This window comes from Octopus bimaculoides, chromosome 6, assembly GCF_046866305.1.
Source record: "Octopus bimaculoides isolate indiv1 chromosome 6, ASM4686630v1, whole genome shotgun sequence".
NCBI classification, from domain to species: Eukaryota; Metazoa; Mollusca; class Cephalopoda; order Octopoda; family Octopodidae; genus Octopus; species Octopus bimaculoides.
This window is the reverse complement of record NC_142933.1, coordinates 72,980,603-72,991,279: the sequence shown is the minus strand read 5'-3', so window position 1 is coordinate 72,991,279 and position 10,677 is coordinate 72,980,603. Positions and strand designations below refer to the sequence as shown.

The window sequence follows — 10,677 nt, the reverse complement described above, 5'->3', positions numbered from 1 at the left end:
TATAACTGACAATAACCAGACGTTTCGGTCTTAGTATTATTAAGATGGAAGAAATACGTAGTTCAAGATTAACTATATAGCAAGAATACTTTATTGATATGATCTGGGGTTGAATACAAGCAGACAAATGTAATCATCAACCTAATCTATTGCTAGTATTACCCACCGTCTTTTAAAAGACTGGGTGATAAAGTAGTTGTTTCTCTATGGCAAATATAAAAAAAAAATGTGTTGTGGAGGAAATTGAAATGGTTCTATCTCTCTCGGTATTCTTTTCTCAAATTCCAATTGAAATGGAAAGTATCTGTAAACAGAGAAGTTCTGGCTTTGAGTAAATTTATAAAATGTAATTGAAAGTGGCAGAACTGATGTAATCGAATTGGTTTGATTATTATTCCAGAATAAGGAAGATGATCTAGGATCTGTAAGTTGAAGCACTCGCTTTCATTCTATTACTGCATTAATGTTTGAGAAAATTACTTTAATGTTAAATTATTTAAGTCGCAATTCTGTTTTAGCTTCAAGATTCTGTTATGACACTTATTCTTCGTTTCAACGTTTCTTTTTATTAAACTTTAACAAATGAATGCTGATTAGTCTGCTTAATTTCAACTCGTGTTCTTTAAAGTGGTTTAACTTAAATAGATTTTTCTAATAATGCACAATAGTGGGCTGCATTAAGCTGGAAAAAATTGTAACTTGCTTTGCAACCAGGTGGTTTCGGATTCAGGTTCACTGAACGGCATCTAGGGCAAATGTCTTCTACTATAACCCCGGGCCGCGTGAGTGTGCACGCGCGCGCGTGTGTGTGCTTGTATTTATGAATTTATGATTGTCTGTTCCACCACTAGACCGATAAATAAGTACCAAACTTAAACATGTGCCACCGACTAAACCCTTCAAGGCGGTGCCTTAGTATGGCGTTTCTATGACTTAAACAAGTAAAAGGTGAAATATAAAAATATTCTGCAAATTTAAGTGAGAGATGATGAACTTAAAGCCAATAAAAAGGACTGCTTGAGGCTACTTATCTTGAATTTGAACCTAAATTATGACTCTAGCTTTTGGAAAATATTGTTCACATAAATTGAATAAATAGGTGCATTTCTCTCTCTCTCTCTCTCTCTCTCTCTCTCTCTCTCTCTCCTCACTTTCTCTGATTTTAGATATACATGTACGATGTATGTATATATGTATACATATGTGTACATACATACACACACGCGCGCGCGCGCAGAATCATACACACATATATATATATAAATATATATAAATTCATACATGATAAGATAAATATCTATATAGATACACACACACATCCATATATATATATATATATATATATATATATATATATATATATATATATATATATATATATATATATATAAATATATACGCTGGCCAAAATAAGTTTAAGACCGATGATGACAGTTCTATTCCTTCGTTAATATATTTTTAACAAAACTCTATAAAATTATTTTACTTTTTATAGTTTATGTAGATTTTTTGTCTGTTTCGAATAATATAGGCATTATATTTCTTTCTACAATTCGAATAATTTTAATGCGCAATTAATTCAAATGATTAAAAATTGTTGTCAAAATATGTTTAAGACCGCACCAAGATTATGCAAATTAATAAACCAAACGGGTGGTCATCTGGCTGGTCGTACTGCACTGTTTTATTTAATAATCGAGCATTGTTACACATTCATTTGAGCTTTCCCTGGATTTATCTGTGGATTCCTCATTAAATCATTTTGAACCACCCTTCCATCCAATTGATAATTTGGATTAATGTAATACTGACCTTGCATGTATAATAGTTTTCTCATTGATTTCAAATGCGGACATACAATTTCATATGATGTCATGCGAATATATTTATGCTTTATATCTTATATTGTATCTACATATTTATATTTACGTATATTTTTATGAAGTATTCCGATGTTGGGAAATCTGCTGACGGAATGAATTCTGACTCCTGAAATTTTTCTGTTCTTATCAATTTTCATACTTCATGTTGCTCTATTTATTAGAGTGCTAAGTTGTTACTCTGTACAGGTACTTATTCTCCTTTCTATCTGATTATATATTTATATAAGGTTGGAAATGAAATTCTGTTGCATGTCATTTCAATATGGGAAAGAAACGAATTCTTCTTTGGGATTAACGGTCTTAATTACTAAAGTTAATATTTACTCAAAATATTTTCCTCATTAGTGATAATATATTCGCATCTATTTGATAAATAGTTGATCCCGTGAGCGTAAAATTTTTCGCCTTTTGAGGCAAAAAAACATTCAATATAATTTTTAACCACTTCACAATAAATGAAATGATCTGTAAAGTCAGATGGTGTAAAGTCAGGAGACTAAGAGGGATGTGGAAATCTCCCATATTTAGTGTCATAATCTTTTGCTTAGTGACGGGTAATATGTGTTCTTGCATTATCGTGTAAGAGGAACACGCTATTACGACTGACCTACAAAGGAAGCTTCTTCTGTGAATTTTTGTTTGATATTTCCATTTAACAATATTCCTCTGCAGTAACTATTTTCGTTTGCTTTAGCATTACGTGACAGACGACAACCTTCATATCCCGCCAAACACGGCATAATATCTTTCGGTGGGTAGTAGCCATTTTGGTTTTCGTTGGACATACTTATTGAAAATCTACTTTTCACCTTTTTCATCACTGCTGCCGATTCTACTCAGGAAAGGTTTAGTAGCAAGCCTACAGTTCAATGAATTCAACGCTTGATTTACGGAAGAGCTCTTTTTTTTAATTCATAGGGAAATAAATGTCTGATGTGAGCCTAAGCTAAATTCATTTTAAAACAGTTAAATTCATACGAATTTAGCATTAGAATCTAAAACAAAGTTGAATATTTATTTCACTTCAAGTATTGCCTTCTAAGTGATCCTGTAAAAATGCGAAAGGACTTCTTTACCGAACCTAATATATACATACACACATACATAGATAGATAGATAGATAGATAGATAGATAGATAGATAGATAGATAGATAGATAGAGAGAGAGAGAGAGAGAGAGCGAGAGAGCGAGAGAGACAGACAGACAGACAGACAGACAGACAGACAGACAGATAGATAGATAGATAGATAGATAGATAGATAGATAGATAGATAGATAGACAGACAGACAGACAAACAGACACATAGACAGACAGACAGACAGACAGACAGATAGATAGATAGATAGATAGATAGATAGATAGATAGATAGATAGATAGATAGATAGATGGGCACGAACGCATTGATGTGTATGTGTTTGCACGCAAAATGTGAAGAGTGATCAAAGTATCAAACGAATAAGTTTCCAAATAGTTTAGAAACAACATTCCATTTAATAATTTTCTCTGCTGAAGTTCTCTACTTGACCCAAATTTTTCTGTCACGCAAGTCTCGAAAAGGAATTTGAAGATATGTGTTCCACACAGTTATTTCCAGTTTAAATGTCATTCAGGATAATTAGATTTGGAAGAATATGAATAAGAAATCGCAGAATATGTTAGGAGTAACATCATTGCATTTGTACAAAACGAATTTTGCAAGAACTCAATCCTATATTGGAGTATGGTAAGAATATTGTAACATGGGTATGACCGTTATAAAGACATCATCACTGATTTTTCACGAAACAAATTTTGTCTTCTTCGCTCTTTGCCTCTCTGAATCGTTTTCATAAGCTTGTCTTAAATATTCATGCTTGTTTCAGATTTTTAGTTAACCCTTGTGTCATACGTTCTAAGTAATATTAAACTCTCCTTTAATATAGCCCAAATTATGCTGCTGATTGAAAAATATTTGTATATGCATCATATACGATGCATGGGCACCTCAGAAATATGACCTGTACATCAGACACATGTGATAAATAGATCAGACTTAGGCTTTAAAAAAAGCAGAACTCCGTGATCGTATTTTTTGTGGAAGTCGAATCGGGTTTTAATTCCATGATTTTCAAAATTAACTACCAGGTTTCCATGACCTTGACAATATAGAAGGGCAGAAAAATATGGTATATAATATTATTGCGTTGCCAAACGGTTATCCAATGATATTACAACTACACATTAGACGAGAGATTCAAACGACAAAATTTTACTCTGCTCCACATGAAATATGGAAACGCACTTTTAATTAGATAATATTTTTCTGCACTTAATTTATGTATGAAATAACTTTGAATTATGTTACTGTTGTTTTATCTTTTATCTTTTACTTGTTTCTTTCATTAGACTGCGGCCATGCTAAAGAATTTTTAGTCGAATGAATCGACCCCAGTATTTTTTTAAAGCTTGGTGCATATTCCAACGATCTCTTTCGCCTAACCGTTATGTTACAGGGGCGTAAACACACCTACACATGTTTACAAGCTGTAGAGGAGGAGGGACAAACACAAAGACACACACACACACACACACACATATATATATATATATATATAGCTGGATATATATATATATACATGTCTACGCAGATATATACATTCGTACATAAAAATATATATATAAATTCATATACACACGCATACACTCGCACACACACTCTCACACACAAACACACACACTCACACACACGCATACATGCACACACATTCATTGTTAGAATTGCTAAATGAAAAACACTCCGAAGGGGCCATTGGCATAAATTTGGATAATAACATTAAATGGTGCTCTTTCAGTCGAGTTTAAGAATAGCAACAGGACATTTGTTGATGGGTTTTTTGTAAGCAGAAAGTTATATTTGTTGTGAATAGTTGTTGTGGAGTTAAGTGGGATTTCACTATATATCTGCGTGTGCGTGTGTGTACTTTTGTTTGGAGGGGGTTGTATGTATTATTAATAAATTTGTTAAGATATGAAAGTAGGCAAGTTACAAAAAGCTACACATACACACAGAGAAAAAAAGACGGGAGAGGAATGAAAGAGTGATTCATGCATACGTACATATATACATGAATACACACAGGCCAACAGGGAGAAAGAGGTAGAGAATTATAGTACTTAGTTCAAGAATACCAGCGCTTGTGCAGGATGAAAAGGAATCCGAGAGAAATAATGTGTTATCACATTTTATCAACGTAAATTCACGTTACGTAAAAAAGAAGAGAAATGTCACCTTATGCTATCTGTCAGCTTATTGATCTTTTCTTTAACGAGAAGAAAAGCTTGGCTTCAGTTATTCCATCACCTATTTCGTTCAATACAGACAAGGAATACTTGTGAAGAATAATATTAATGTTATAACCACATTATCTGAAACTGAATATATATTGGCATTTACAGAATGAAAATAAATAATTTATTTTGTGTAAATTTATCAAAGATATCGCAAAGGAAATATACGATTTCTGTTTTAGATTTGGAATAAAACCTTTTTCGAATAATACATCAATCAATAAATATTCTATTTTGTGCTGTGTCATTAAATGGAATCACAGGTGTAAATATATGGAATAAAAGTTTTGTTATGCTTGTTTACATGACATTCTGAGGTGAGTTGTTACCAGCTGAAAGAAAATATTTTTTATATCTATAAAAGTTGTGAAGAAAACTAGTATGAAATGATTCCTTAAAGAGACATAAAACGATTGAATAACTTTGAAAATAAACAGGGGTGCATAATAAAACCTGATTCAAAACGATTTTCCGAAATATTAAGAGATTCAAATTTTAGCACAAGACCAGTAATTTTAGGGAGATGAGATAAATCATTTACATCAAATTCTGTACTCAGCTGGTACTTATTTACACCAAAAACGGAAACGTTGGAGTTAAGAAATTAATCGGTGATTATGTTTAACCTTCAACTTCTCGTTGCTGTGTATAGCGCAGTACAGAATATAGATAATATATTGTAGTAGAATAATTAAAGAAGGAAATGTTTGAAAGCGAGAGAGAGAGAGAGAGAGAGAGAGAGAGAAACAGACAGACAGACACAGAGAGACAGAGACAGAGACTGACAGACAGACAAATTGAAACAATATGCGTAAGATACAACGAGCATGTTAAAGATGGAATACCATAGAATTTTGATAAAACTTGCTTTAATAATTATGTATTGTATTGCTTTAATTCAGTTTGAGATCAACTGGGATCTTCTTTTCAGAGGAAATGACTTTATACATTGTTTCCATTCTTGTAAACTAAGTCTTGATATGAGAATGTATACTTTGCCATCAGGTTAAGAAAACATGCTGTGGCGTTCAATTAATAGCTGTGCAACTTGATCAGCAATTTGTTTTATAATTATTAAATATGACCGAGATAGGTCGCTATTCAATCAATGTATAATAACAATACCAATTACGTCAAACCTAATACTAATTATTTCGTTATTATTACAGCTGAAAATAACTTTGATATCTTATATAGCCCCAAACATGCAAGCACAGTCAAACAGATTCATAGATATGTAGATGCATGCATACATTTTATATATACGACGTATAAAAAGGAAATTAGATAACATGATAGCCATGCTTTTCTTAAAAGCATCAACGAATAGAGTTGAAAAAGAAAATGAAATTCTGGATACGACTAACCAGAAGCTAAAATCCAAATTTATTGTTATTTCGGTAATGGGATGTCAGAAACAGTAAGGTGCTTTTTCTGAATTTAGTTGTCACTCTTCCTTCTGTTTAAACCCACTGCATTCAATATTTCATGTATTTTAAGGGATTTATAACAGGAACATCAAGCGTGTATTGTGGCTAATGTAATTCACAGTACGTCTTCCCTAAAATGTGCCTGTTTTGAATCAGCTTAAGTAATCCCTATTAAGGCTGATAAACAAGCGAATTACCAGGAATCGCAGAACATTGGAGCAAATTCTACTTTTATACTGGGGACGCCATGACTTTCATCCTGGGATCGATGATGTACTGACGTCAATTTGAATCACTATTTCTTCAATCGATTGTATCATCCTTAAAATAACGTTTTTTCTTTTTAAAATCAATATACGCGATACATCGTTTCTTCTCAATTATGAAATATTGTTCAAGTGTTAAAACTCAAGAAATTAAAGAGTTTTGTCAAGATTTTATTGACATAAATTCGTTTGAGCTCTATATTTATATTTAGTAAATCGATTTCCGTTTCCTCTATGCCGATAAAAATAATAATGGTTTCAAAATTTTGGCACAAAATCAGCAGTTATGTAAGGAGAATTAAAGGGTCGATTTCATCTAACCCAGTGCTCAACTGATATTTCTTTCTTTGACTCCGAAAGGATGAAAGGCAAAGTCAACTTCGGCGGAATTTGAACTCTAAACGTAAAGACCGACGAAATGACGTTAAGCGTTTTCTCCGGCGTATTCATGATTCTGTTAACTCACTGCCTTAATATGCTGGCTCACAGATATAGCATGCCCAACTGACAACAAGGTATGCGATAAGGAAGAAAGAAAAGTCGATAGATATGACAGGTCAGCTTGGGAGGTTAAACAGTTTTGGTCGATGAAAAAGGTGGTAGTAGTACCAATAATTGCTGAAGCCCTGGGAACAGTGAGTAAAAATCTTGAGAAGTACATGGAACAAATAGGGGCTGCAATAAGGGTGGAGCACTTGAAGAAAAGAGCGCTGCTTGGAACCGGTCGAAAAATAAGGGGTGCTACCTTAGTTCACTGGTAGTGAACAGCTGGCACCGTAATACATCTCCAGCGCTGGAAGCTGTGCAGAGACAATAAATGATGATGATGATGATGATGATGATGATGATGATGATATGATGTTGATGATGATGATGATGATGTTGATGATGATGTTGATGATGTTGATGTTGTTGATGATGATGTTGATGATGATGTTGATGATGATGTTGATGATGTTGATGTTGATGTTGTTGATGATGATGATGATGATGATGATGATGTTGATGATGATGATGTTGATGATGATGATGTTGATGATGATGATGTTGATGATGATGATGATGTTGATGATGATGATGTTGATGATGATGATGTTGATGATGATGTTGATGATGATGATGATGATGATGATGATGATGATGATGATGATGATGATGGTAATAATAATGATAATAATAATGATAATAATCTATAACAGAGAAAGCTGCTGATGAATTAGGCATGTAACAATTACTAAAACTACTAAATGAAAGCAATATTAAAAGCTTGGACGCCTGGAAATAATTTTTGCAATTCATGTCCTAAGAAATTTCTTATAATTTCGATTTCTGAAGTTTATTGAATTATTTTAACTCCAAATTCTCGCAAATTTAAATATTCATTGCATTCACTGCGGAGTAGATTTTAATGTTTAATAATAAACAATATTAATTCGTTGCAGGCAACATTTTAAGCTTTTATTTGCAACAGTCTCTCATTCTCGCTCGCCTCTATTTTCATTAATGATAATTTAATAATAGCTATATAACTTTGAAACGAGGCACAATTTCAAGAGCATTATAAGTTTCCGGAGTTTGTTAAATGAATATTTTTGATAAAATGAAATTTTTTTGATATACCGTTATTTTTATTTATTATTTTTAAATGAAGAAGTGATTTTGTTGGTATGGCTGCTTGAAACGCTATAATAATACCTATGTGATTGCTGCTATTTCTTGCATGCTAAACAAGATAGTTTTTAACGAGTTTTCACTTATACGATATTTTTTCATGAATTGTTTTCATTTCATGCTTATTTTCATTCAGTGTTTGCAATGTTTTCTCTTACACACAAACACACTCGCACTATCTCTCTAATATAAACAGAGACACTCCAGGTTTGACTTCGTTATTACACAAATATCACATTTGAATGTTGCTATTCAACATGGGGCGTCCAAAAAATGTGCGACTGAAAAAGAAAATTTAGCAGCAAAGACACAACGGCAGAGAAAAAGATGAGCAACTGAATCAGATGAAACCAGGGCAAAGCGACTGAAACAGATGTCTGAATATGCACGGAGACGTAGACGTGATTCTGTGTCCGTTACACATGACCGACTGGATTGGGCATCTCGAGAACAGATATTTTACTTCAAATAATGGTGTCAGATTATAAATTGTTGATGCAACACTAAAGAGATGTTTTCTTTGCGATCATGTGTAGTAGTGGAGTTGACAAACAACCTAAGACTGTTTATAGAAGGTGATTCTGATGAAAGAGAGCTTGCTAATTACCTTCTTGTATATGCTGACTTAAAAAATAACTTCGCAAACCCTGTGTGGCTTGCAAATAGAAAATCGTTACTCCAACAAATGGAGCAGCACAATTGGTGAATGATTTTCTGTTGACCAGGATCTCTGGTGAACTAAAAATATACTGAAGTTCAGATACAGTCGATAATGAAACTCTGTACCAAATCGAGTTCATCAACAAACTGACACCATCAGGGTTTCCACCACGCATTCTCAAACTGAAGAAAGAATGCTGCATAATGCTTCTGAGAAATTTAGATGCTACTAATGGACATTGCAATGACACACGCTACATCATGTTATTGAAGCTGAGGTTGCTTCTGGTGGCTCATGCATCTCTCTCTCTCTCCTCTCTCTCTCTCTCTCTCTCTCTCTTTCTCTCTCTCTCTCTCTCTCTCTCTCTCTCTATCTATCTATCTATCTATCTGTTTATCGACTACGGCGATATTTTGAACGGAAGTAGCTTAATTCTGAAAGGCATATTGAGTTCCCAACTGATTTTTCTATCAACTACACGGAGAGAAACTTTCAATTCAGCATGAATTTTTAAGTATTGACTGTGATATCGTGTATTTTGATAATCTTTCAGTCATGAAAAATTAGGATTCTTAACCTTCGTCTTGTTATGATGTCATAATGTCTTATAAAAACGTTTTATTTAATAATGATTTTCAAAATAATTCTTCATTTGGCATAAGGGTTCACGGAAATGCATACAATAAACGTTAAAGAATTCGGGGTTTCGAATAATTGTGTGGTTGGATAAAGTTATATGAAGACAGTTATATGATAAAGTTATATGATAAAGTTATATGAAGACAGAGGAGAGGGATAAGGATGTTATTTACTAGATGGAATAAAATTTGATAATAAAGAAAAAGCTATTAAAACACAATAATTAAAACAATATGTAACGATAACATTATTACAAAAAAAGAAAAAAATAACATTTAGGGTCTCCCCCCCCCCCCCCCACATACACACAGTCACTCAAACACAGGTAGAAAGCCGCCTGTTAGTTCGAGTGAAAGCGTCTCGCGTTTTTCGGGCATTTTCATTGGGTTTGTTGAGAAAGGGACTAAATCTTACCAACAGAAATACTTCACTTGTTCGTTAGCTTTTTCCGCTGTTTTCACCTATATACGACCCTTGGCATACTAGATGGACGTTGTACTGATCCAATATTTTCTCGATCCAAAATTGGTTGGTTTAGTCTCCTGCTGTTCACATTTACGAGAAACAATAACAAGAAACTCGTACAGTTCCTTATTATGGTTTTTCTTAACTTTAAAACTCCTCGAGTCCCAGCTTTGGCTTTTCTTCAGCTTCCTGAAAGTTAAAGAAAGACGTAAGATTTATTATCGTGTTTTATACAAGTTATACAAGTTATATCAATGTCTTATACAAGTTGTATCAAAGTCTTATACAAGTTATACAAGCATTTTACAATTTTGCGAAACATAGTCTTGACA

The 10,677-nt window shown here is 33.2% G+C and overlaps 1 long non-coding RNA gene across 2 annotated transcripts; it reads right to left on the bottom strand.

The window, feature by feature from the left end:
* Positions 1 to 1,892: 1,892 nt before the first annotated feature.
* Positions 1,893 to 10,671, bottom strand: LOC106872144 (uncharacterized). 2 transcript variants are annotated; one of them, XR_016242309.1, is made up of 3 exons: positions 10,295 to 10,671; positions 5,155 to 5,297; positions 1,893 to 4,021 (listed from the first exon to the last, which is right to left on the bottom strand). It is a non-coding gene; the product is annotated as an uncharacterized LOC106872144 (long non-coding RNA). The 2 variants fall into 2 exon arrangements; XR_016242310.1 differs by having other exon boundaries at positions 5,155 to 5,226.
* Positions 10,672 to 10,677: the final 6 nt, after the last annotated feature.